Genomic DNA, 27,033 nt, shown 5'->3' on the forward strand with positions numbered 1-27,033 from the left:
TCTCCCCACTGCAGCCCTGGGTTTCGGGGTGCCCCTTCAAATCCACAAACCTATCTCTCCCAGGGGTAGGGTTTGTGAGACTCCAGTAGAGGTCGTTGTGGGTAACAGAATCGTCTCTCTGTGTGACCACAGCTCCCACTAGCATCATTTTGCCACCACAGCAGTCTTCAGTGTGATGCCTTTTCTCTCTTGGGCTGCCTCAGCTTCATTATGGTTATAACTTTTTAAAAATATATATTATATCTCAGTTTTTTGTTTCTATCGGTGGCACACATCTGCACATTAACTCAATATTAGTGCTGCACAGAACAAAATTCATTCTGCACATGGATGGAAAAAATTAGAGGGAACATTGGCCGAAGAGAGTGGCTGCTAGCTTAGATGTATAGGACAAAGAGGTCAGGGAGTCTTCGCATCATCTGGTTGACATTTTATCATTGGTCAGTCCTTCTAAGGTAGCTCTGCCAATTAACAAGGCAGTCTTAGAGCCTATAAAAGCTCTATGGCAAACTCCATCTTTGCTTTCTCTCACCTCAAAAAGAGCAGAAAGAAAATATTATGTACGCTCCCCAAGCTTTGAGTACTTCTACACTCATCCACCATGGACTCATTAGCTGTGACAGCTGCTAGTGAAAGAATATATCCAGGGCACCAAGCTGTGATTCCCAAATAAAAGAACGCTAAAAGGCTGGACTTATTTGGAAGAAAGATTTGTTCAACGCAGGGTTTACAGCTCCATATTGCTAACCAACAGGCTCTGCTGGGGCAGTATGACTTTAATTTATGGGGCTGTGTAGAAATGCAGACTCACCCCTGCGGCCTCTCCTGCTGGTGACTTCCAGGAATTAGCTCATTCCAGCTCCGGAGCGCCCTCTGCAGGCTGGTGATCCGCCTGCTCTCTGGCCCCTGTGTCCCTCCCTGGACCCCAGTGCCCCTTTAGCTGGACCCCAGTGCCCAGGAGGCAGCACCCCACCGATCTAGGTCTCCCCTCCCTGGGGAACCCCCAACCCACTATCCCCACCTCACCTCAGTCTTGGCTACTGCCAGTCATCACTTAGCCCCATTCCCTGGGGCAGACTGCAATGTATCAGCCACTCATCACAGGCAAAGGGATTTGGACCAGCTGCCTCTGGCTACCCATGGCTACCCCTCTGTATCCCCAGTACCTGCCTGGCCTTACACTAGGCCGCAGCCTGGGGGTTTTACCAGGTGGAGCCCTACAGCTCCCTTGCCCTGCTCCCCAGCCCTGCTTCGCTCAGATACACTCTCAACTTCCAGCAGCCAGGCCCTTCTCTCTCTGAACCCAGAGAGAGACTGAGACTCCTTCAGCCCAGCAGTCCCTTTATAGGGCCAGCTGAGTCTGTTTGGGGCGTGGCCACATCTGCGGCTATTTCCCCACTCAGCCTGGGCTGTTCTCCCAGCCTGCTAGCCCTCTCCCAGGGCTGGTTCCAACCCTGTCAGGGCTGGAGCGGGTCACCACTCCACTACAGGCTCCATGGAAATGTTCAGAAAGCTGCTACTGGAGAATGCTAGACAGTTTTTTCCTAGTCAATGAGGGTAGACTAATTGTAAGAACATCACTATAGGTGGTGCTACCAGGAGTTCAGTTCAATCCTTCTCCCATCACTATTTCCTGGGATGTGTATGGACAATCACTTGAAGAAAGAATGGTTACTTATCCTACTGTAACTGTGGGTCTTAGAGGTGTATTGTCCACTTGTATTCCATGACCTGCCCTCCTTCCCTGCTACTGCAGAGTTCTTACCAAATAGGGTTCAGTATTAGGGAAGGAATTGGAAAGCCATTGTGGTTACCCTGCCCTTGATGTCCTTGGCTATGGAGCATGGGAAGGCATGCAGGGCACAGATGTAGCCCCGATGAACACTGCTGCTCAGAAAGATTCCGGTCTCATGAGCATGGCGCACATGCACACCAGAAGTGGAATATATTTGGACAACACATCTCAAATCACAGTTACTGTAGGGTAAGTAACCATTCTTTCCTAGCCTCACCTTGCACCCTCCTTCCACCCTCCCCCTTAAAAACAGGGATTCTGGGGCTCTGTGGGGGTCTTGATATTTTTTATTGTATCATATTTGGATTGAAATGGGAATGATCTGAGTTTTTTATTGTTAGCATATTTGGACACCTAGCAACAGGCATAATAGGGAAAGACACCTACAGAGGCATTTACTTCCATAATGACAGATAAGTGGCTGTGTACAAGCAAAGATGGTGTCATTATGTGCTCAGCAACCTCCTACATACAAACAGTGGTGAATTTCTGCATTTCTGCCAGGTAATTGATGCTAATACAGAATGAGATACAGAGAGAAACTGATGGCCAGGATCTCTGTTAATTCCTCTGTGCTTTTCCATGGTGTTATGACATCCATTACTTTCCCTAAAACACATAATATTAAAAAGTGTAAATGCTTGATGTGCATATGTAGTTTTAGATTGGTGGGAATATGTCACAGGGTGACACTGGCCATTTAAGATGGAAGAGGCCAGTGCACCTGTGACTGGTCAACTGACCCCTGGTTGGGCTTAAGAGGGCACCTGGACCATAGAAGTGCTTATTAACAGACACAGAGAGTCAGGAAGTGGCAGGTGAGAACTGCCAGAGACAGAGAAGTGCCATGGAAAGCGTGGGAGAAAACTGCAGAGGACCCTAGAGGGAAAGAGCTGAGTTCTGATAAGAGCTAGAAGAGAACTATTGGTTTGAACTGACCAAAAGTGGTGAACCCTCATGAGCAAAAGGCTTGGGCAAAGAACCCTAGGAAAATGGGAAGATCCAGCTCGATCAAGGGAAGCTGAGCCCAGAAGCAAAAGGATTGTTATTGGAGAGTGCATCACCAGGTTCATGCAGAAAACTCACAGTCAAGGAGGCCTGGGAAGTGAAACAGTGCAGGAGGGGAAGCCCTCTGCAAAGCTCTGCAGGAGGAGTCAGGAACAAGAGGTTGGTCCTGAAAGGACATTCCCTGAGCAAGGCTAGGACTCCCAGACAGGGGGGCTGGGGAGTGGAACACTGCAGAGAGCTGTCTCATGGGAGACCTGTTTGGGGGGCTGTGGTAGAAGAGTCTAGTCACTCAGGTGGAGGCCTTGGAGAGTGGTGCCCTGGAACAGGAACAAAAGGAACTGGGAGTTGGTGAACTGTTGAATGGGTAACCTGGAAGTTATGTCCTTGGAGATGGGAATGGAAAAGCTGTGTACCATTTATGTGTTTTATTGTGGTAACTGGAGAATGGTTTTACCATAAGGATTTTGAGGAACTACTGCATTGATGTATATGAATACATTATGCCCGTAGGTAGGACTTTGTATTGGACACTGAGAGAGACTGCATTCCTCTTACGGGTAAACTGTGGCAGGTATCCATGTTGTGCTGTGGCCTGCTGCAGGAGGGTGCTCAAGATTTCAATGGTTTCCATCCTACCATCAACCTCAGCCTAAACCAGTCCACACAAGAGGCCCACTTCCTAGACACTACAGTGCTAATAAGCGATGGTCACATAAAAACCACCCTATACCGGAAACCTGCTGACCGCTATACTTACCTACACACCTCTAGCTTTCATCCAGACCACATCACATGATCCATTGTCTACAGCTAAGCTCTAAGATATAACCGCATTTGCTCTGATCCCCCCAGACAGAGACAAACATCTACAGAATCTCTATCAAGCGTTCTTGAGGCCTGGTCTACACTACGCGTTTATACTGAATTTAGCAGCGTTAAACTGAATTACCCCTGCACCCTTCCACACAACGAAGCCCTTTATTTCGATATAAAGGGTTCTTAATACCGATATCTATATTCCTTCCCGACGAGGGGAGTAGCGCTGAAATCGGTATTGCCATGTCGGATTAGGGTTAGTATGGCCGCAATTCAACGGTATTGGCCTCTGGGCGCTATCCCACAGTGCACCATTGTGACCACTCTGGACAGCAATCTGAACTCGGATGCACTGGCCAGGTAGACAGGAAAAGCCCTGCGAACTTTTGAATTTCATTTCCTGTTTGCCCAGCGTGGAGCGCTGATCAGCATGGACTGTACAGGAGATACTGGATCTGATCACTTTATGGGGAGACAAATCTGTTCTATCAGAGCTCCATTCCAGAAGACGAAATGCCAAAGCATTTGAAAAAATCTCCAGGCTTTGATAGACAGAGGCCACAGCAGGGACTCAACATAGTGCTGCGTGACAAGCATAATGGAAAGCCAAAGAATCAAATGGACGCTCATGGAGGGAGGGAAGGGGGACTGAGGACTCCAGCTGTCCCACAGTCCCCGCAGTCTCCAAAAAGCATTTGCATTCTTAGCTGAGCTCCCAATGCTTGAAGGGTCAAAAACATTGTCCTCGGGTGGTTCAGGGTATATGTCGTCAATTTACCCCCGTCCCTCCCTCGTGAAAAAAAGGGGAAAAAATCATTTCTTGCCTTTTTTCAATGTCACCGGTCACCGTATGTCTGCTGCGTGCTGCTGGTAGACACGGTGCTGCGGCGCTGAACAGCAGCATCCCCTCCCCTTCCTTTCCTGATGGCAGGCGGTACAAAAGGCTTGGTAACCGTCCTCATCATAGCAGCTGGAGGCTGAGCTCCTCTCCCCACCCCCCCCACCCCCGTTTCATGTCTAATGAAGAATCTGTAGTGCCTGGACTACCATAGCAGCGGGAGACTGCTCTCCTCTCCCCCCCACCCTTTAATAAGTAATGGAGATTCTGTACTGCCTGGAATATCATAGCAGCTGGAGGCTGCCTCCCCCTCTTTTTCTCTCACTAAAAAGTCAGTGTTTCTTATTCCTGCATTCTTTATTACTTCATCACACAAATGGGGGGACACTGCCACGGTATCCCAGAAGGGGTGTGGGAGAAGGAAAGCAACAAGTGGGGTTGTTGCAGAGGCACCCTCTAGAATGGCATGCAGCTCATCATTTCTGCGGGATATCTGGGGCTCTGACCCGGAGCGGCTGTGATCTCTGGTTCTCTAGTAGACTTGCCCCATAGTCTAGGCAGGACTGACTCTATTTTTAGATAAACAAATAAGGAAGGGAATGACCTGGGGAGTCATTCCCATTTTTGTCCATGCACCCCGGCCGACCTCAGCAAGTGACAGCAGCAGATGGTACAAAAGGACTGGTAACCGTCATCACCAATTTCCAAAGCAGTAGACAGTGCAATAGGGCTGGTAACCATCATCACCAATTTCCAAAGCAGCAGACGATACAAAAGGACTGGTAACTGTCATCGCCAATTTCCAAAGAAGCAGACGGTGCCATAGGGCTGGTAACCGTCTCTGCTACCTTGCAAAGGCAAATGAATGCTGCTGTGTAGCACTGCAGTACCGCGTCTGTCAGCAGCATCCAGTACACGTATGGTGACAGTGACAAAAGGCAAAACGAGCTCCATGGTTGCCATGCTATGGCGTCTGCCAGGGCAATCCAGGGAAAAAGGGCGCTAAATGATTGTCTGCCGTTGCTTTCACAGAGGAAGGATTGAGTGTCGATATTTACCCAGAATCACCCGCGACACTGTTTTTGCCCCATCATGCATTGGGATCTCAACCCAGAATTCCAATGGGTGGGGGAGACTGCGGGAACTATGGGATAGCTACCCACAGTGCAATGCTCCGGAAATCAACGCTAGCCTCGGTACATGGACGCACACCACCAAATTAATGTGCTTAGTGTGGCTGCATGCACTCAACATTATACAATCTGTTTTAAAAAAACGGTTTCTGTAAAATTGGAATAATCCCGTAGTGTAGACATACCCTAAAACTGCAATACCCATCTGGTGAAGTGAAGAAACAGATTGATAGAGTCAGAATGGTACCGAGAAGTCACTTATTACAAGACAGGCCTAACAAAGAAAGTAACCGAATGCGACTGGCTGTCACCTACAGCCCCCAACTAAAACCTCGCCAGCTCATCATCAAGGATCTACAACCTATCCTGAAGGATGATCCCTCACTCTCACAGACCTTGGGAGACAGGCCAGTCCTCACTTACAGACAGCCCGCCCAACCTGAAGCAAATACTCACAGCAACTACACACCACACAACAAACCACCAACCCAGGAACCAAACCCTGCTACAAACCCCGGTGCCAGCTCTGTCCACATAACTATTCAAGGGAGAGCATCATAGGACCTAACCACATCAGTCACACCATCCGGGGCTCCTTCACCTGCACATCTACCAATGTGATATATGCCATCATGTGCCAGCCATGCCCCTCTGCCATGTGCATTGTCCAGACTGGACAGTCTCTACGCAAAAGAATAAATGGACACAAATCTGACATCAGGAATCATAACATTCAAAAACCAGTAAGAGAACACTTCAATCTCTCTGGTCACTCAATAACAGACCTAAAAGTGGCAATTCTTCAAGAAAAAAAAACTTCAAAAACAGACTCCAATGTGAAGCTGCAGAACTGGAATTAATTTGCAAACTAGATACCATCAGATTAGGCCTGAATAAAGACTGGGAGTGGTTGGGACATTACAAAACCTATACTTAATTTTCCCAATACTAATTTCTCCCTACTGTTACTCACACCTTCTTGTCAACTGTCTGTAATGGGCCTCTCTCTTACCACTTCAAAAGTTATTTTTCCTTCCTTGGTATCCTGCTGTTAATTGATTTATCTCGTTAGACTGACTTAACACTTGGTAAAGCAACCCCCATCCTTTCATGTATTTATACCTGCTCCTGTATTTTTTACATCATACGTCTGAGGAGGTGGGTTCTAGCCCATGAAAGGTTATGCCCAAATAAATTTGTTAGTCTCTAAGGTGCTACAAGGACTCCTCAGGTTTTTTGCTGGTACAGACTAACACGGCTACTGATGAAACCAGAAAATAGAGAGTGAACCATGAAATTGAATTTAGTTATACGTATATTAATTTAATGTCATAAATAATGCTTCTAAGAAGACCCCCAGATTAGTCACATAATATGGGTTAAGCAAGGCAAAAAACTGTAACTCAGCTACAGCCCTTGTTTCCAGTTTGAAAGGTATGTGTAGTCCCCAGGAAGTCTTTCCAATGTAGCATGTCTCAAAGATTGAATGATCTGGGTTGAATTACTGTGCTTTATAGCAAACACATCTTTGTCTTCCCTAAAACTCCACTAATTTGGGTTAGTGGTTATTCATTATATCATCTCCCCCAAATCAGTTAGGTTTATTTCCTGCCACAAAAATACTTGTATGATCTCAATGAATATTAGACCATCTCCTTTTTGCATCTTTTTCAAAACTGCATGCTTAATTCTTGCTTGGCTTTCTTCAACCTAACAAATCCCAATCCATACCTTTGGAGTACAGACAGGTCCATAATATGCATTTTGTTAATAATTTTGGAGTATAAGAAGAACGAAAAACATACTCTGGATGCTGCTCAAAGCCTCAGCTAATTGGGCATTTGACTTTGTACATGCATATGTCACAGCATAGAGATTTATCAGTTTTCTGGCTGTACTGCCTTTCTTAGACTTGTAAAAGAATGAGAACATTTTATTTAAATATAGGAAGTTTTATTGGTGGTAAACAGCAAGGTACTCCTAACAACCTATTCAGTTGTTTTCTTCTCACTTTCTCTTCTGCTGAAAACATTTGTTAGGAAAAAAGTTGTAATGAAGAATGGGTGAACATTTAATATGCTTCCACTGTGTGTGTAGGTTCCATACGTTTAGGACTTGTTTACACAGTGGTATAATGCTAAGTACAAGGGTGGATTTCTAATGCACACTAATATGTTTTTCATTAATTGGTGTCTGTAGAGCCTACTTTTGCACACCACAAATTATCTACTGCACTTTAACATGGTACACTAGGGAATTTTTAGTGTGTGCCGGCAGGGTTCACACAAACCAACTAATGCACAACATGTTCATGTACTTTACCACCTTACATACATGCCCTAAGGTTTTATTGAAGAATTGTGACATTCTTCATTTATTTTTTCAGTTCTTTTGTTATTAGTGATCCAAGTATTTAATTAGGAGGTTATGTTCTTGTGTGTGCTTGACTGCCCTTTTGGCCTGACTTTTGAGGTGTGGATCTTTTGGTGATACACAGCCCCAAAGAAGAAAGTCACTTAAGAATCCAGGGAAATAAAGGCAATTGAAATTAATTTAATTCCAGAACTAAGTGGAGCAGGGAATTTAGGCACCTTTTCATGCAGATCTATTCTTCCAAGAGCTGTATAATCTTATTCAGTTTATGGATCAAAAGGCTGACGTGTTTTTACAGAAGATCAAAAAACTTGAAGAATCTGTAGAAAGTATTATAAATGAACAAGTAAAGGTTTTGACCAGGCTTTTGAGCATTGTCCAAAATGTACTTCTAATCTGAATAATGACTCTATCAAATGGCACTTTCTTGTTCAACATATACAATCCCTGTGACCAAAAAAAAAGTATATATTTTTTATTGCTGTTGGCACAGCAGAGCTGCATGGCTATTTGGAAGTGATTCTAATTCTTCTCACAGATCATCAACTGATTGCTCAATTCCAATGGCATAGCTAAATTATGCCCTCACTTACCCCTTTGCAACTCTATTGAACATACTGGGGTTACATAAGACAACCAGGAATACTATATAATAGAGTAGGACTCTGGTTAAAATCCCTGTTTAATCCTATTTTGAAGCAACCGTCTTTTTGTCATGGAGTGTGGGGGAGTCAAGACCCAGCACCTCCGGCTTCCTGTGATTCACCATGACTCTCAGCCAGCCAGTAAAACAGAAGGTTTATTTAGACAACAGGAACACAGTCCAAGACAGGCCTTGCAGGTGCAGACAAAAGGACCCCCTCAGTTAGGTCCATCTGGGGGACCAGGGAGGCCAGAGCCGCATTGGGAGACCAGAGCCCCATCTCGGCTCTCCTCCATTCTCCCAGCCAGCTCCAAACTGAAACTGCCTCCAGCCATCTCACTCAGCCTCCCCCCGGCTCCTCCCCCACCCTTTGTCCAGTTTCCCAGGCAGAGGTGTCACCTGACTTCCAACTCCCTTTCTGGGTTCTCATGTTATGTGCTCAGGTATCCTCCCTCAAGGAAAGTCCCCCATCCCCAATGCAGACAGTCCCAGCAAAATTCCTCTGCAACCTTCCCAGGCCAGGAGTCCCCACTCAGCATTCAAAGAACACATTAAGAACATTCCCAGTTCATCACACTTTTAAACTTCCAAGTCTCATGAATCTCATGAAGAGCTTGACAGAACATTTTACACATGCGCTGAAGAATTTATTTTTAAATTTTCAATTATTATGAAGATGTATGTATTGATGAAAAGAAGATCTAAATAAGATGTGGGAATACAACTTAATTGGAGTCAGATGTACCTCCGGAATATGTGTGCGTGGATTGTTTTGAGAGGACCGTTTGGGTATGTGCCCCACCATACATTTCTTACCACATTAAATTGACTATAGTTTCAAACTACGTCTGACTTTTAAATATCGAAATACTGTTTATTATTGCCTTACACATTCCCAGCTTCCAGAAATGATGAGTCAGTATTATTGGATGGTGGGTAACATGAGGGGTGTAAGTAAGAAATGGCCATTTTAAATGTCTGAACATCTGTAGCCTACATGTTTTCAGCAGTAGCACCAATTTTGCTTTCCCTGATTTTTAAATACAGGATTACAGTGAAGATTGGCAGTTAAGAACATTCTTGGTGACAAAATTGCTAGACTAGAAAATATCTGTGCAAATGACAGCATCGTGTTTGTAAAATATATATATATATGTGTATATATACACAAACACACAAATATATGTATATACACATATATATTATCCAAGAAAGACATAAAGTGTGCATTATTAAAATTGCAAAACCAAGTACTCAGAAGTTAGCAAATGCCAGTATGAAGGTTGCTTGTGCAACCTTAGTTCAGCCACATTCTGCTTATGGTTATTACTAAACACTTTAATTACATGATCATGTACTATATTTTCCATAGGAACATATTTCATTCAGTGCATAGAATAGACAGTGCTCACTTAACGAGCAGAATTCAATATTTTTCTCCTCATTGTTCAATATGTGTTCCTATGTCTTATTGACTGCTTACTACTCAAACCCTGCTCTGAAAACAGAATTTTTAAACGCCTTATGGTCATTTCTATGGCATGCATCACTATAGTAGCTGAGTGCTTCACAAATATTAATAAATTTATTTTCATAACACCCCAGTGAGATGAGGGAATATTGTTATTCTCATTTTGCAAATGAAGAACTGAAACATAGGTTAAAAATATCCACTAATTTTGACTGCCCAATTTGAGACACCTAGGACCTGATTTTTTCAGAGTACAACATTTTATACATATATATATATAGCACTTTATGTGTTTCTGACATTCCCCTGGTGTTATCTGGACCAGTGATCTGCTAGATCACTCCAATCCTTGACTCTGAGAGCCAATTTACCCTGCTCCACTGTGAGAACCCCCACTCCCAGGTTGTTCACGCACAGCATGTAAGCTACTCCCAGTTACGTGAGTGAGCACTTTTGGCCAGATGCTGCTTGGATTGTGCAACTGAATGACACTAGCCAATATCTCCGGACCCAGACACAGCCCTAGGAATCTCTGTCTCGCAGTGTCCAGTTATGCCTACTGGATGCTGCAAGCTTGTATGAGTTCATCATTTAACAAAGAAATTGATATGTACCCAGGCTTGTTATCCCAAGGAGAGCCTCTGACATGCTTCAGACCAAATGCTGTGCTTCAGGTAGAACAAACAAACAAATTTATTAACTACAAAAAATAGATTTTAAGTGATTATAAGTCAAAGCACAACAAGTCAGATTTGGTCAAATGAAATAAAAGCAAAATTATAAGCTGATCTTAACACTTTCAGTGCCCTTACAAATTTAGATGCTTCTCATCACAGGCTGTCTGGTTGCCCTTCAGCCAGGCTCTCCCCTTTGATCAGTGCTTCAGTCACTTGGTGGTGATGTCTGTAGATGGAGGTGGAAGAGAGAGAGCATGGCAAACATCTCTCCCTTTTATCATGTTCTTTCCTCCTTCTTGGCTTTGCCTTCCTCCCTTCATAGTCAGGTGAGCATTACCTCATTGTAGTCCCAAACTGACCAAGGGAAGAGGGTAACTCACTTGAGAGCCCAACAGATCCTTTGTTGCTGTCTAGGCTAGTGTTCTTTATTCCTGTGAGGCTGGGCTGGGTTTGTCCCATACATACCCTGATGAGGTGTGAACTGCCCCTCTGCTCCTCGAGAGTTTTGCCCGGGCTTGCTTTAAGCCATGAGGACACATTTTCAGCCTCATAACTATATACATGAAATTACAACATATAACATTACTATGACAACAATGCTCAGTGCATCATGAGCCTTCCGAAGGCACCCGACCTGGCAAACTTTGCATTGGATACCACACAGTCATTTTATAAGGATGAACCTGGGGGTGCAGAGTGTTCCCCTGAGGCACAGAGTGTCACAGCGTTCAGAGCACATTTCTTCTTTGAGTGGTTGCAGACATGTATTCAACTCAGGTGTGTGTGTGCCCAGCAAAACAAAGCCAGAAACTTTGTGTGACAGTAAGCATCAGGGCCACAGATGCCGACTTTCATTTTTCTGGGTGGGTGGCCTGCTCCACCACAAGGCCCCAACTCTGCCCTTTCACCAAGCCTCTGCCCTCTCTTCACCTATTCCCGCTCCCACTCCACTCCTTCCCCTGACCGCACTCCGCCCTTTCTCCCCGCTGCCTCCTGCTCATTGCCGAACAGCTGATCAGCGGGTGGCTGGTGGATGTTGAGCACCCACTATATTTTTCTGTGTGTGCTCAAGCTCGGAGCACCCACGGAGTCGACGCCTATGATCAGAGCAGTGCATGTGCCCCCACAACTCCTCATGGCCACTTCCTCAGGCTGTGTAAGGGTGGGGCTGCCCCAATCCTCCTCAGCTACTTCTCACTGCTAACAGCTTAAGTCTGAGCTTCACATGTATTTTTTTTCTCACGGTTACTGCACCACAGCAAGATTTCTGTGTGCTTTGTAAATATTTAATTTTAGCTTAGGAGTACTGTATAGTTAGATTTAGTAGTTTAATTGACTACAACACTGCATATAATTAGTAGTTGGATATTAAAGCTGGTGCAGTGCCTTCACCAGGTTTTAAGCATTATCCTTTGTGTGAGGAGGCTATCCCAAGTAACGACCCCCACACACATACATTCAGTGCTTGTTGTGCCCAGGAGAGGAGCATACTAAAGAAAATTGCACAATTTGCCAGTCATTCGAAAAGAAAACATGTTGCCAGAGATCTGTGCCTGAAGCAGCATCAACATGGAATAAGATATGAGGCCCACTTCAGCTCCGGGACCTTATACAGATTGCCCAGCCCCTCAAACTGCGTCAGAGCCAGTGCAGGTCTTTTTTAGAGTGCCAGTGTCAGATTTTTTCTCTACAGAGAAGGGATTGTTCTCCTTCCTCTGGTCCACCGAGAAGAGAAACTAATTAGGGGTCAGAGAGACTCTTTCTCCACTTCTAAGAAGAGCGTGGGGCTTCACAAAGACTCTTCAAGTGCTCAGGATAGAGCAGGGCCATCTACCCACCCCCCAGCACTGACATGAGAACAGATTGGTACTGTACTGTCAATTCCTGGTATTCTCTGTGGGATGTCCATTGGTCCAGTACCAATGACATTGGTTTTGGCACTGATATTGAGCAGGGTCCTGCATGTATTGGCTGGGGGTTCTATTCTATTTAACATTTTATCAGTGACCTGGGAGAAAACATAAAATCACTACTGATGAAGTTTGCTGATGACACAAAGATTGGGAGAGTAGTAATTATTCTCCGTTAATTCTTTATTGAGTCCCACATGAGCTGTTCCATCATTTTTCCCAGATCAGTGTCAAACTGAGAAGCCTATAGTTATCTGTGTTTGCCTGTTTACCCTTTTTAAATATTGGCACCACATTAGCTTAGGCAGTAACATAAGACTCCTCAGTCTCTCCTATGTGGATTACTGCTTGATAGTATCCACAAGTGGGATCCACATGGACAAGGAATCTGCTAGGTCCCAGGGCTAAGAGTCAGACTGGCAGTGGGGTCTTCTACCCAGCAAGGCAGCCGTGACTCTAGCAGGGGGAAAGTGGACCAGGAAAGTGGACCCAGTGCAGACCAAGAAGAGGCTCCAAAAGCAAGGGGTACCCTGACTACTGGAGTTGGGGCTAAGTCCCAGGGGAACCTTACAGAACAAAGAGGGGAGGCTTGTAGGGCCATCATTCACCCCTAACCTCCCAAGTTTTAAAGTGGGTCCTGAGAGCTAGGGGAAAGAAAAAGGATTACTAATCAGCCCTCCTCCTCAGGGGAATTGGGACCCAGTGGGGGAGGATTCTGAGACAGACCTCTGGGTAGCACTCCTGACCCTTAGAAAAGCAAGGTGAAAAAGGTTTCACCAAAGCCACAGCAGAGTTTCTATGCTCCAAGGCACATAAAGAAGGTTTAAAATATCTAAAAAGGCTAAAATGGAAAAGAAAAAGCACAAAAAATCTAAAAAATGAGTCATATAACTCCTCATCTCCCTTCTCCACTGAAGAAAAGTGAGCTGTCTGGCTTTGAATCTGAGCAGGATGGGAGAAAAATACAGAGGTACCAGCAAAGGGACAACAGATTCCCCAAGGGGAAACAGTGGAATCAGGGTTCAGGGGGAAAGTCCAAAGGGACCTCTGCTTCCCCTAATCCACTTTGTAATACAGATCGCACAGGCATCTGCCTAGAACTGAAGCTAGGGACAAGATTTCTCATTTCCTGGAGAAATGATTTTCATCGACCACTGACCAGTGGGTCAGGAAAATAGTGAACCAGGGATAATCCCTAAAACTGGGGCTCCACCCTTTCGTTCTTCATCCAGTCACTCAGCTCCAATGACCCTGTAAAACTCAATCTGATCCAGAATGAAATGTCTCATCTTCTGGATATGGGAGTGATAGTGTCCCCTCAGAAGAAAGGTTCTTGAAGTTCTACGCCATCTTCTTTATTGTACAAAAGCGCCCAGGGGTATCAGAATCCTTCTCAACCTCACAAAGCTCAACAATTGGATAAAGGAAAAATGATCTTTTGGATGGAGACCCTGGCCTCTACAATGTCATCCCTCTCCTGGTGGACTTCTTAACTTTAGTAAATCTAGCAGATGCATATCTCCATGTATCCATCACATCATGCCTTTCCTAGGCAGAGAAAGGAGAGCATCCCAAAAGTCCAGAATTGTGAGAGACACAGGGCTGCAGAAAAATAAATATCTTGTAATGGCTTAAACCCAAATTCTGCTTTCAGTTATATGCAAACCACCCATTGTCTTCAGTGGGTTACAGAGTTTATAAGTAAGTGCAGAATTTGTTCGTTGTTAGTAATAGTATTACTTAGAACTTACATAGTGTTTTTCATTCATAGATCTCAAAGTGCTTTCTAAAGATGGGTAGGTGCTATTATCCATGTTGCACAGATGCAGATGGAGAAACTGATACACATAGGGGATAAGTGACTTAGGTTTACTTACCTAATCAGTGGCTAAATTAGGAATGGTACTGAGATCACCTGAATCTCAGTGTTGTGAACCATCCAATGAATCACACTGCTTCCTGTACAATTAGATATCTGAATTAAAGCTAACTTGCCCAGTTCAGGGGCCAGGAAATTTTAGGTCAAATTAATAACCTTAACCTGTTATCAGGACTGTACTTTTGTTTGGTTTACTGTGTAACTCTGACCAGGTTTTGAATTTTTTAAATAATGTACATTTCCATTTTAAATATAGTATCTTACAAAAGCAATTAACTGGTAAAAGAAATTATTCCTATTCAGTCTTTTAGCTGTTGCTAATTTATGCCTATAATTGATGCAAAGGGAGTGTAAAGCTGTGCTAAACAAGCAGCTGGAGATTCCCCAGGCGCACACACATTCCTGGCTGGTGTAGAGCTGGAATAACTAGCTTTATACCACCCCTTCTCCATACTCATTGTCTGGGATGTGCCATGGCTGTTACATGTCAGCACATAGTAGAGTAGCCCTGAGGTAGTTCTCATTTATATTGGAAATCAAACCAGTCCCCAGCGCCCTTGGGGATCAGAGAAGTACAAAGGTGGTTCTGACACATGTGATGGTCTGGACCTGACTTTCTCACCAATTAGAATTTCAAATAGTAGTACATAAACATTTATGTGTAGTTCCACAGAAAACAGACACATTACTTGTTTAGTATATTTTGGTCACATATCTCAGGTACCAATACCCCAAACAAACACAACAAAAAAGATAGTTTTAGTGTAGGGACATTTATGATGTGCTCATACATATTAACAGTCATAGCCAATTCCCTTCTCTTATTATGCTTGTGTTGCTTGTCTTTGTTATGGAATTTTCTTATACTTCTGCCTCTCCATACAAGTATATTTTATATGGAAACATTACTCCATCAGATATTGATGACATCTCCATTTTTAAAAAAAGAGATACTATAGTTCAACTAGTGCAGAATGAATACAATTTCCTACTAGATTATTTTAAATATTAAATTAGTTTGTTTACTAGAAAAGAACAGCTTAATCTGCAAGAAGACATCATGTCATTAATACTGTACTGCATTCTCGTGATACTGTTGTTTTGGTGCTCACATTAGAAAAACAGACCTTTGTAGTTATTCAGCTCCACCCCACCCAAACCTTATAATAAGAACTGTTTATAGAGCCAGAACTAAATAAATGTGACAACTAATGTATGACACCTGAAAACATATTGCTGGCAAATTAGAGGCTTCTGGCTTAGACTGCTTTAAAGGTTATACAAAATAGGAAGAGAAGAGGTCAGTATCATGAGGCTGGGGAAGATTTATAAATAGCTCATGACAGGGCAGCAGTACCTAAACAGGGTATCAGCGAACAGTCTGGTTTTAGAAACAGAAAAGAAAATGAACGATCTGACTGTCAGAATGAAATGTGAAGACTACGTTATTGCCTCAGAAAGTTACAGAAGGAATTTCCACTTCAGTTCTTTCATTCCCATGGTGTGGATGATTTAAGTACCACAGCAAAACACGGTGTAGCTTTCAAGGATATCAGTAGCATTTACAAATGTATGGTAAGGGTTACTGATGTATGAATTTTCTAAGAGGAATTCCTGCATGAATGTTTAACCTAATTGACAAAATGAGTTAAGCACACAATTTATCTGTAAACAAATAAATGGCTTTCTCTTTCCCTTTGCTGCCACTATTGCTTTACTACGGGCTTGTCTATACTACAAAATTAGGTTGACTTACGTTAGGTCGACGTACAGCCACTGCAGTAAATAAATCAGCTGTTGGTGTGCGTTGTCACCAGGAGCGCTTGCACCGACTGAAGTGGGGTATTGTGAGGTACTGACATGGCCACACACTCCAGCTGACAGCCACGCAGCTCACAGCTGGAGCCTCACACCCCCACCCCAGAGTTGACAACCACAGCTGTGAGCCAGGCGCAGCTCAATTTCACAGCAGGGAGCCTACCAGCAGTGAATTTGGCATTCTTGTCAGTTTCCTGGATGCTGCTATTTCACATTTCTTCTCTGGCTCCTGCTGTCAACCAATGCCGGGTTCACAGCTGGAAACCCCTCTTCTCCCCCCACCCTTCCCCAGTTCTGGAGCTGACAGCCAGGAGCTGGAGACTAAACGTGAAATAACAGTAGCCATGAAACTGACAAAAATATCAATTTCATGGCTGGTAGGCTTCCTGCTGTGAAATTTGATGTCAGCCGTAGGTTGCTCCCACTGTGAACCCTGGGGTGAGGGATGCGATGGCTCCTGCTGGGAGCCCTGCTACTGCCTCCTGGAGAAGGTTTGGGGGAGAAAGAGGAGAAGCCAAGCCTGGCCACCTCCCGGTGAGGGATTGGGTGGGAGAGGAGAGCCCAAGCCGGGCAGCGGACAGGCTCAAGCTTTCCTTCCTCCACCCCCTAATCTGTCACCAGGAGGCAGCAGTGGGGCTCTGGGGTGTCAGTCCTAATCGTGGGGGTCCAGCTGTGAGCCCCCGTGCAGGGCTGACAGCCAACAAGCAATGTCAATAACAGTGTCTATACAGACAGTGCATCGCCCTGACTACATCGACTTACATGCTATGTGTCTTGCAGAGGCAATGTTATTAGGTTGTTGTAGTGGATGACTTACATTGGCGGGAGCACCATTCCAGGGTAAACACTTGTATAGTTAGGTCAGTGTAATCTGCCTTACGTCGACCTAACTCTGTAGTGTAGACTAGGCCTACCTCTTTTATCCTTAGTCCTGATCTACACCTAAAACTTAGGTCAACCTAGCTACATCGCTCAGGGGCATAGACACCAGTCAGCCAAAGAAATAAATCTTCGGACCTAAATACCGCTTCTTGAGGGGTAGATTAACCACAGCAATGGGAAAACACCTTCCATTGCTCTAGAAAGTGTCTGCACCATGGTGCTATGGTGGCACAGCTACAGCACCATCGCTATGACACTGCAGCATCTGTAGCTTAGACAAGCCCTTAGTTTTGGAAGACCTAGCAGTCTGCTGCTTTCACAGTTGATACTGATGCCTCTAATTGGCTGAGTGCCACATGCTGTTGTATGTAGAAAGCTGGTCAGAAGAAGGTTGATTTTCAGATTATTTAGATTATTTTTCAACATTTTCTTCAGTCAAATCAAATGCAGTTGCTTCTGATGTAAATCTGTTCATTGAACCAATAATGCTGCTTTACTGATGCCAGGACCATTGACGTGTGTAGTGATCATATTATAATGCTGTGGGTTTTTTCCACTTTCAGTTATCATAACTGAGAAGAGAGGTAGTTTCTTGGTAGAACAAAATGCAAAGCCTATCTAGATAGGCCTCAGTGAGAAAATGTGTCAATATCAGACAATAACAGTCAAGACTTTAAAAATATAAATAAACTAGAGATTAATCAGTGGATTTTAATTATTGAAGCACTAGTTTTAATCTGAAATGCCATCATCCCTAAAATATCAGTAGTCAATGTTTAGAAGTCCTCTCCACAATCAAGTTTACAACATTTCACATTAAGATTGTGTCAAACTGCAGGATTGTGTCAAACTCTTTTGTCACCATTTCTGTGTTGAGGGCCTCTGACAAGGATGGTAGAAATGAGGGATCACATTTTGTGACTGACTTCTCTCCTTTGGAAGTCAGAAATCTTTTTCAATTAATGGGGACAAATCAGTTTCCAGTGCCTTTCATCAATGCTAATATGAACCTTTCCTGATTTCAAATAACAAAAAAAATGCTAACTAGAACATCAAATGTTGTGTGGCAGATTTACAAGAATCCAAGGAGAATCTGTAATTGGTACTTAGTTATATTGCTTCTGCAGTCTTTAGTACATTTTCAAGCATTTTTCATTGTTTTTGCTTGAATCTGGGATGACAGGTAGTTATTTTAACTAATTTGTGTTTCTATGGAAACCCAGTATTTGCAGTGACAGTATTACTGTATGCTCTGTAATCCTTCCCTGTGGCTTCTAGCCAAGGTGGTAACTTAATAATTCATGAGCACTAAGCCTGAATTTGTTGGAAAGCAAACTGTGTTGCTTGGAGCTGTTTTTTCTTAACCAAACTCATTTCCCTCACAAATTTGGGGTTCTTTTCTCCAAGATGTCTTTTTAAAGTACACTCCATAAACCAAAGCAAAGCACTTTTATAGACTTGTTTTTGAAACTAGGGTTACTGCAGGTCATTTTAGCAAAGCAGCTGATGAAAAAAAGATAATGTAAAGACTTGCGTGAAAATGAAGATTTTAACAACAGTCTGTGAATCATATTTCCTTTTAATAGCCATCATAATTTAATCAAACAATTTTTAAACTAGGAGAACAGCGGAGGTGATGCTTCTGGCTGTGAATGTGTGGAGGAAGGTGAGTCTCCTGTTCCTTGAGTGACTTCTGTTGGCTTATTAGAGATAATACTAAGTACTAAAGATTGTTCAGAATAGTGTGGTGCCATAAAGTCTAGATTGAGGGGTTGGGTAGGTTTGTAAATGGAATGTGAGCTCTTCATAAAGCCACACTGTCATCCTGAACACACCCTTTGCCCTGCATGACTCATTTTCTCTCACACACATGTTGTGCTGGCTGAGGATTGGATGACTTGATCATGTTCCCTTCATCCTGTGGAGAGGAAGAAGATTGTAATATTGGGTCATGTCAGACAGCAGTTCAGAGAAACTGAATAGACTTTTCTAGAAGAGATTTCAGAGTGGTAGCCGTGTTAGTCTGTATCAGCAAAAACAAAGAGAAGCACTTTTGGCACCTTAGAGACTAACAAATAAATGTGTTAGTCTCTAAGGTGCCAAAAGTATTCCTCATTGTTTTTTCTAGAAGAGATGGCCTAACATAGCAAATCTAACTAGGTAAATACTAACAATAGAAAATGCACAATTATATTTACTGTAGGGAACAGTCGTAAACTGACTCCTGAGAAATGTACTAATATATCTTTTCCAAATCTAATTTTTGAGCTAGTGAAGGTTTTGTCTTTTAAAGTGGGGCAGATAACATATACTCATGCTTCAGCATATTTGACAAAAGGGAAAATGAAAATAAACTGTTTCCCTGATTCTGCAATGAGATGTCTGGAGATGGCCTTCTGCAGAGCCCCAGTAATTTTTTAATGAACATCAACACTGAAGCCTTTTGCTATAGTAGATATTTGTGCTTTCATTAGAATGTGTTCCCTTACTGCTCATCATCTCCTTCTTTTGTATCATTTAGGCAGCATCAATCCTGTATTAATGACATCAGGAAATGACTGAGGTGTCACCAGAAGTAGTTTATGATTTTACTGTGGAGTTAGGTAGTCCTTTTTAAATACAAATATTTTTATTAGTCGGCAAATGTGATAAGAAAAAAGTAGTAAAAGCATCTGAATAATAAATGAATGTAAGATTTAGTACAAGATCATCACTAACTCTGCATAGGTGTGCAAGAGAGTAAGGAGAAGTAAAGATGGAGCCTCAGCTTTGCCCCTCCAACTTCATAATGTCCCAATTACTTGTGTCAATGCACTGGGAAACCATACACTGTGCTAGTTCAGTGTATTTCCTCCCCAAAGCCAGGGAAAAACTGAGTCACAATCAGCTTCCCAGACTTTTACCTTGGACAGCACAACTACATGCTGCCCTTGCTTAGGGCAAACCATAAAGTGATGATCTAGTCCCTATTTTGTTACATCTGAAAGTTTTCTCTAAACTAAATGTCCTCCTTTAACTAGGACGCTACTTGCTTATACGTGTTCAGATTAGCAAGAGAGTAACTGTTGGTGCACCCCATAGGGACATATATTGACACCAGTAAATTCCTAATAAGACTCCAGAAGCTTGAAAAGCTGGCTCTCAATGAGATACTTAATCCCAATTCCAGAAGAAAGGCAGTCATGAATAAGAATCAAGATTACAGCAAGATAGATAATAAAAGGGTTGTGGCAATAACACAGACCTGCTTAACAGTGTAGATGGTGAATGGGTCCCTCTCCAACCCATTACAGAGGATGGTGGCAATCATCTCATCATGAAATATCCTGAGAACAAGAATGAACTTCAATGGACAACTGAACCTAGACAGCACCTTCCATAATGCTTCACGACAGATGGAATCAAAGGCCTTAAGTCAATAAAGGCTATAAACAATGGCTCATGGTATTCTCTACACTTCTCTTGAATCTGTCGTGCAACAAAAGTCATGTCAGTGATGCCTCAAGATAGTTTGAATCCACACTGGGATTCCTGAAGGATGTCTTCAGCAAGAGGGAGGAGACAGTTCGAAAGGAAGTGAGCAAGGATCTTCCCGGCAATGAAGAGGAGGGATTTCTAGGGTTAGGATTCCTATGGGTAGGGCTCCCTGCCCTAGAGTTAGGGTTCCAATGGGTAGGGTTTGCCAGCCTAGGATTAAGGGTTCCTATGGGTAGGGTACTTGGAGCTAGGGTGAGGGTTCCTATGGGTAGGGTACTTGGAGCTAGGCTTAGGGTTTCTGTGGGTAGGGTGCTTGAGCTAGGGTTTGGTTCTTATTGGGGAGGGGGTACTTGGAGATAGGTTTAGGGATCCTGTGGGTTGGGCTTCCCATCCTAGAGTGAGGGGTTTTTTGGCTTGGATACTTGGAGCAAGGGTTAGAGTTTATATGAGTAAGGTACTTAAAGCTAGGGTGAGGATTCCTGTGGGTAGAGAGATTTGGAGCTATGGTGAAGGTTCCTATGAGTAGGGTACTTTGAAATATGATGTGACTAGCCTGCTGGAGCCTCCCTGCCTGCCACACCCCGTCCCAGAAAAGGGTAGGGTGCTCAGAGCTAGAGTTAGGGTTCCTATGGGTAGGGTGCTTGGAACTAGATTTAGGAGGCTGAGGGAACTAGGGTTATTTAGTCTGCAGAAGAGAAGAGTGAGGGGGGATTTGATAGCAGCCTTCAGCTATCTGAAGGGGGGTTCCAAAGAGGACGGAGCTCTGCTGTTCTCAGTGGTGGCAGATGACAGAACAAGAAGAAATTGTCTCATGTTGCAGTTCGGGAGGTCTAGGTTGCATATTAGAAAACACTATTTCACTAGGAGGGTGGTGGAGCACTGGAATGGGTTACCTAGGGAGGTGGTGAAATCTCCATCTTTAAAGGTTTTCAAGACCAGGCTTGACAAAGCTTTGGCTGGAATGATTTAGTTGGTGTTGGTCCTGCTTTGAGCGGGGGATTGGACTAGATGACCTCCTGAGGTCTCTCCCAACCCTAATATTCTATGATTCCTATGGATTAGGGCTCCCCACCCTACTGTTACAGCTCCTGTAGGTAGGTCTGTCCCCCCTTGAGTTAGGGTTCCTATGGGTAGGGAACTTAGAGCTAGAATAGGGGGGTTTTCTCTGAGGAGTATCCCTGTGGATGCTCCACTTTAGGTGCCTTGGCACCCTGTGCTTGTAATTGGAGATTTGTAGCAGCAGTGCCCTGGTTGGCTGCGCACGCGTGGCAGCCATCTCACACTGCTCTGAGTGGCCACTTAGCAAGCACAGCCAACTATCACTCAGTTCCTTCTCTACTGCCTTTGGCTTGAGTTGGAGCTACAGCTGCGCTCTTCTATTTCATAAATTGCTTATATTCCCAGATTTATTTATCCTTTTTACCAGTTTTCTTCTGTTTTCCCATCCTTATTTATCCATTAAAAAAATATTTCATTTGTCCCCCTCCCGCTCCCAGTGGGTCTCCACCAAAGTGACAACTACAAACGTTTTCTATAGATCTGGATCTCCTCAGGCATTCCTGGTTCCCCCAGCTTTAAAAGTTGCCTGACCTGCGGGTTATCAATTTCTGTATCAGATGGTAATGCTCAGTGCAACTGCTGTCTCGGAGAAACCCATATACCATAGAAGTGTCCACATTGCAAGAAATTATCTGCCAGGATCCTGAAAGCCAGAGACCTTCAACTAAAATTATTAATGATGGAGAAATCCCTCAGGCCAGCCTCCAACCCAGAGTCCAGGACTTCCTCCTGGCCAACGGTCTCCAGCAGCAGCCTCAGACAAGGGTTCCACACAAACCGTGTCTAAGGATCCGGCGCCTAAGAAGGCCGCCAAATATCGGTTGCAGTCATCGCCACAGAGAGATCCCTCTAAGAAGAAGTGGGCTCCTGGTGAGAAATCTGCCCTGCTACCAACAGCACTGAGAATCTTGAACCGAGAGGCAATGGGAACGTCCAGTACTGAGACATCCCAAATAGCCAAGGTGCCGATGTGGCCAGGCTCTCACTCAGATGCACAAGTCAAAGCTAAGCTCCCTAGCTCGGCACCGGCTAGTGTTATGGTGCCACCTGCTGCATAAACACAGCCTCACAAGACCATGGCACCATCAGAGCATACTATGCTGCCATCCATGGCACCGAGCTTCCTGGTACCACAACCCTTTACCAGGCAGGCAGACCTGGCAATCTCCTCTATGCCCGGAACACCCCCCTTCAGCACCGATGGTACCCCAGTCAGATCAGGACTGAGCCAAATAGGCTCTCCTGGTGGATCTTCACCTCCATTATCTAGTGATGAAGATGATTCAGGTCTTTATACCCCTCATAATTTCTCACCAAAACCAGGACTCTCTCACCAACAACCACCTATACAAGGGCAAAGCTAGCAGGCACAACCATGGATGCCACCACCCATTGTTATGCCACCCAACTGGCCATACTGGGACCCATGGGCAATCTACAGAGCCCAAAATCTTAAACCCCCCAATCCACCAGCGTAAAGGGCCACACAGTCCTGTTCACCCACGAACCCACCACCATCGGAAGTCCAGGAGGAAGAAGGAGAGGAGCCGGAAGAGGCTCCTGAAGGCAACATACTGTTGGCAACCATATTTTGTCCTCGTCCCCAGACGAAACAATTATGTCACCACCTCCCATCACAGGAGATGATTTCAAGTCCTTCCAGGACTTATTCAAAAGAGTTGCAGAATCCTTGGACATCTCTTTAGCAGAGCTGCCATAGACCTAGCACAAACTTACTGACATCTTGCAGGCATTCCTATCAGCAAAGATAGCTCTGCCCATCAACACTGCTGTAATGGATCCTGCAGAGATAATATGACAGACACCAGCCACTGTCCCACTCTCCTGTAAATGTTTGGACAGAAAATATTATCATAGAATCATAGAATATCAGGGATGGAGGCGACTTCAGGAGGTCATCTAGTCCAATCCCCTGCTCAAAGCAGGAGTAATCCCCAACTAAATCATTATGTACCAGCAAAAGGGGCTGAGTTCTTATTTACTCACCCAGCTCCAAATTCACTGGTCATAGAGGCAATAAACCAAAGGGGATAACAGCACCAGTCAAAAACCACCCCTTATGACAAAGACTGGAAAGGGCTTGACCTCTTTGGATGAAAAGCCTATTCCTCAGCCTCACTGCAGTTTTGCATAGCAAACTACTCTGCTCTGTTAGTGAAATCCACTTACAACTTGTTTAATAAAATGACATATTTTATTGAACAAATGCCAGAGGAGTCAAAGGAGCAATACAAAGCTAACGTTGCGGAGGGCCCCTTAATTACCAAAGCAGCATCATGGCTCCAGCTCTCTGGATTTCCTAGGGAAGTACAAGGCACAGTTGAGGACATGCCCTTTGAGGGACAAAAACTATTTGCAGAGAGCACAGATGCATCCGTACATACCTTAAAGGACTTGAGAACCACCTTGAAGACTTAGGTATTTAGTTCCCCCCAAACAAGAAAAAAACAGGGCCATACTCCCAACCCCAAAGACAATACAACCAACGCCACAAGCAAAAACAAGCGAGGCACAGGCAGAACCAGGATCAACCTGCCACGTCTCAACTTTCAACATCACATCAATCGTTTTGAAGTACTGGTCGAGGGCTCAAGACCTCTATCTTCTCCCATGCCGGATTATCAGATGACCTCCAGTCTCTTTGGAGACTGCCTGCTACCACACTACCCAGTCTGGAACAGCATCACTAAAGACAAATGATGCTGGAAATCCTCCAGAAAGGTTACTCTATCTCATTTATTTCTACTACCTCTACTCACCAGCCTTCCCCGTCCCCCTTCAATGACCCCTCTCACAAAACCCTGTTGCAAGAGGAAATAAATCATCTCTTGTAACTAGGAGCGGTGGAAACAGTACCACTCTAACACAGGGAAAGAGGATTTTATTCATGTTATTTTCTCACACAGAAAAAGAAGGGCGGCTTAAGACCCATTCCGGATTTATACAACTCAACAAGTTTGTAAGGATGAAGCGCTTCAAAATGATAACCCTGGCAACCATAATTTCAGTATTAGAGAAAGAAAATTGGTTCTTGTCCCTATGACCTATGGGACACTTACTTTCATGTCACCATTCACCCAGCACACAGATGATTTCTGCCCTCCACACTAGGCCATCAACATTACCAAACATTACAAAGTACTACCCTTCAGCTTGTCAGCAGCCCAAAGGGTATTCTCCAAAGTCCTAGCCATCACCACAGCTCACCTCCACAGACTAGGGGTAATGATCTTCCCATACTTGGATGACTGCCTCATAAGAGCACCAGCTCAATAGATGGCAGTATAAGCTACATAGACCACTATAAGCCTCTTCACCAACCTAGGGTTTCAAATAAACGTCCAAAAGTCCATCCTGGTCCCTGTCCAATAACTACTGTTTATAGGGGCCTATCCTGACTGCCTTGCAGCACAAGCGAGATTACCCCAACAGTGATTCCTCAGCCTAACTAGGCTGATAACAACGATCACAGACAGCCTCCAAACATCTGCCAGAGCCTGCCTACAACTTCTTGGGCATATGGATATTACAACTTATGTAGTCAGACATGCCCTACTGCATCTGAGATGCCAACAGGCCTGGCTCCACATCTGCTATATACACAAGCATTCCCCCACAAACAGCTCACTATACCCCGCAGAGTGAAGGACTCCCTCAAGTGGTGGATGCAACCACAAAACATCTGCTCAGGGGTCCCATTTCAACAAAAATCTCACACTATAGCAATCACCACAGATGCCTCCCTCATGGGATGGCGAGCCCATCTGGACAACACCACCATCCAGGGATGCTGGTCCCCAGTGGAAACCAACCTATATATAAACATTCTAGGGCTCTGAGCAGTCAGAAAAGCATGTGAACATTTCCTTCCACTTATCTGCAATAATACCATCAAAGTCCTCATGGACAACACAGCCTGAATGTTTTATATGAACCAACAGGATGGAGCTCGTTCATACCCTCTCTGCTTCAAGGCACTACACCTGTGGCAATGGTGCATATCCGACAAGATAGACATTTCTGCAGCTTACCATCCAGGACTTCAGAATACCAGGGCAGACCATCTGAGCAGACACTTCTCACAAACCCACGTGTGGGAGATGGACTTCCTGACCCTCGTGACCTTATTCAACCAGTGGGAGTTCCCTACTATAGATTTATTTGCAACAGCTCACAATTCAAAGAATACCCTCAATATTGTGTCCGAGCAGGGCTTGAGCACCACTCACTGGGCGATGCCCTCCTCACAAAATGGGAAGCACCACTAATAAACGCATTCCCCTCGATTCCTCTACTGAGATGGACGTTACACGAAGTCAGACAGGACAAGGCCAGGGTCATACTCATCACACCACATGGCCCAGACAGATGTGGTTCCCAAACCTAACACAGATGGCAGTGAAACCTCCTCGAACCCTTCCACAATTATCTCACCTCCTTACACAGGACGCCGGCCACGTCATTTGCCCCAACCTAGTAATTCTCTGCCTCAAAGCCTGGTTACTCCATGGCTAACTGGGCTGGATCAGGATTACTTGAGGCGGTTAAAGACATTCTCTTGAATAGTCGCAAACCAAGCACACACAAAACATATGCTCATAAGTGAGTATGTTTCTGCAGCTGGTGCAATGCTCACCTTATGTCTCCTCATTCTGCCCCTTTATCCAGAGTCCTGGACTATATACTAGGCCTTAAAAAGATGGGCCTCTCCAATAGTTCCATAAAGGGACACTTAGCAGAAATCACCTCACTACATGATAAGGTAGATGGAGCCATGATCTTTGCTCATCCAACAACTAAATGATTCTTAAAAGGCATGACCAACATCTACCCTCCCCTAAATCACCCTACTCCTATATGGGACCTTAACCTCGTACTATGCACCCCCATGGGCAAACCATTTGAACCTCTTGCAACTTGCTCATTGCTACATCTGTCAGTGAAGGTCTCCTTCCTTATCACAATCACTTCACCAAGAAGAGTAGGGGAGCTAAGGGCCCTAATGGCACACCCACTGTATACCACATTCTATAAAGAAAAGTGATCCTAAGAACCCACCCTAAATGTATACCTAAAGTAACCTCTTCATTTCATTTAAACCAGCCCATTTACTTACTTGTGTTTTTTCCGAAACCCCACGCTGACGCCAGGGAGGCATCCCTTCACACTCTCGACATCCATAGATCTCTGGCCTTCTACCTAGAAAGAACAAAGACATTTAGAAAATCATGTC

The 27,033-nt window shown here is 44.3% G+C and overlaps 1 protein-coding gene and 1 long non-coding RNA gene across 10 annotated transcripts in view; one reads left to right on the top strand and one right to left on the bottom strand.

Moving 5' to 3' along the window:
- Positions 1–27,033, top strand: part of DOCK3 (dedicator of cytokinesis 3) — a 603,350-nt gene that overhangs the window by 300,324 nt on the left and 275,993 nt on the right. The gene's annotated exons all lie outside the window — the stretch shown is intronic.
- Positions 26,922–27,033, bottom strand: part of LOC127053374 (uncharacterized) — a 68,337-nt gene continuing 68,225 nt past the window's right edge. For both annotated transcript variants that reach the window (XR_007775016.1, XR_007775017.1), the window contains one exon: positions 26,922–26,999. This is a non-coding gene — a long non-coding RNA (uncharacterized LOC127053374). The remainder of the gene's footprint in view (positions 27,000–27,033) is intronic.

This window comes from Gopherus flavomarginatus, chromosome 6 (assembly GCF_025201925.1).
Source record: "Gopherus flavomarginatus isolate rGopFla2 chromosome 6, rGopFla2.mat.asm, whole genome shotgun sequence".
NCBI lineage: Eukaryota > Metazoa > Chordata > Testudines > Testudinidae > Gopherus > Gopherus flavomarginatus.